We start from the raw sequence: 2,215 nt of genomic DNA on the forward strand, positions 1-2,215 counted from the left end.
GATTTATCACACTCCTCCTTCTGGAACTTAAACTGGGATGTCTGATGGTTTTCTTACACATGCTGCCTGCTTCAAGGCCCCCACAGTGTTTCTGTGTGGTTGCCATTCATGAAGCCTCGATTGTTTTGTTTGTTTGTTTGTTCTTTTGGAGCCATTCTTTTGTGAAATTATAGGAGTGTTTTGGGTGATCATCTTGTTTTGAGGTCCACTTATGGTTCAGCTTCAGCATTTTAACAGATGCCCCCACATTGTCCTCAAGTACTCTCTGCTCCAATATGAAGTGCCTGCTGGACTCTGTAGTCCTGTTCTTCACCTAGGAGTTGACTAACAAACTTCAGTCGTGTATCGGTCTTCTTTTTTTTTATTTTGAGAGCGGACGCTTTTTCTTTCTGACCTAGCATGTAGGAAGGAGCTGTTTGGACTCATTCAGATCGTTGTTGGATGTGTTTTGATGATGACTAAGGTAAGATCTGCCTATAAATGCCTTGATATTGTCTTCAAATTTTGTTAGACCAACCAGTGTCTGTTGGTCACCTTTTTGGCTAAGTGTGTTTTTGATGACTGAACTTTGATACATTTCCAGTGGACTGAAGTTTTCTGTTTGCAGATAAATTAGTGAAATTACTAACTATAATAAATTGCTTAGAAATGGCTGTAAAACCATTCCCAAAAATCGACTGCACCTGTTTGAGTGTACTGGATTACAATTCTAGGCATTTTACACAATGAGGGATATTTATAGGTGGGGACTGTACCAGGATGTCGGATTTCTTTGGATTTAAATAGTACATATGAATGCAAAATTAATCTTTTTTTATTGCCTATTAATATTGCTGAAATATTTATGAAAAATATTTTGTCCAAAAAGTAAAAAAAAAAAAAAAAAAAAAAAAAACGTTTTCATTGTGTGCACTTACTGTTTTACACTGTTCTCTCTATAGTTTCATTTGTTCTAGTCCAGCATCTGAGGTTTATTGACTAGCCCCCTACTGTACATGCTCCCATTTTATTGTCCATTGTAGAACATCTGATTTATTGTAGTGCTTACATGACAAAGTCAATGTCCACAAATAACGGTCCTCTGATATTAAGGAACAGTCTGGCATCTTGTGCAATGTTCTAATAGGTAGACACTGGATCAGAATTAGGCAGGGACCAACCCTGAATCGGCTGCCCGTCTGTTATACGACACCCTCATACAAAGATAATTAGAGTAACCAGCTAACCGTGGGTCCATCTTTGGGGTGGCAGAAGTACTTGCATATTTGGGGTGAAGCTGAATAATTGGAGGACTGACGATTAGCACCATCTCTGAAGGAGCGCCCAGTCTCCACTCATTACCCAAACTGTATTCTGTCAAGCCACTTACTTCAAAGTGTTACCTTTACTGTTAATTTGTTGAATCAAAGCTGTTGGCCGAAATCTTCAGACTGCTTCGCATTTCTGTAGACACCTCCACATATTCTTTATAGTTCTCCTTTCTAGCTAGTGATCTTGTTCATTTTAATGCTTGCTTTTGGGACTTCTTTTCTAAGTTTACGAGATGCACCTGCGAGTAGGTTAGTGACGCTTGAACTGTATTGACAAGAACAGGCCATTTGGCCCAACAATGCTTGTCGATCCTGTTCACCCAGTTTCTCCAAAATAACCTCAAATTGCATTTCATTCACAAATCCCTAACGCCCTCCTGTCGACCGCACCACATGCTACTTTGTTCCATGTGTGGGATAAAAACACTTGCTAATGTCATCATTGATTTGGCTAATACTACATTATCTGCCCCTCTACCTCGTATGGTATCATCTGCAAACTTGACCAGTTTGTCATTTGTATTCTGAAGATCGTTCGTGTATATTAAAAAGAGCAGCAACCCCATCACTGAGCCCTGTGGGCCACTTTTACTATCACCAGTTTTGATGAGTTTCCTCGCACTATTACCCATACTTGAATAAATGAACTTTAAACGTAACCATACGAATGTACTTATCCTTTTTCGTTGTTTGTTATACTGACATTTTTGTTGCCCACATGCACGCGCGCTGTGAATTGGACTCTTTTTCATGCGACTCCAGTGCAATGTCGGGGTGTGACGTCACATCCCAGTTGGTGTTCATTTAACGGTCTTGTCCAATCACAAAAGACCCGGGCGTGTGAAATTCCGCCTCTCTCGTCTTTTTAGCAGCGTGAAGCTCAACTTTTAGCGACTGTCTGTTCA

The sequence above is a fragment of the Erpetoichthys calabaricus genome, chromosome 4, assembly GCF_900747795.2.
Source record: "Erpetoichthys calabaricus chromosome 4, fErpCal1.3, whole genome shotgun sequence".
NCBI classification, from domain to species: domain Eukaryota; kingdom Metazoa; phylum Chordata; class Cladistia; order Polypteriformes; family Polypteridae; genus Erpetoichthys; species Erpetoichthys calabaricus.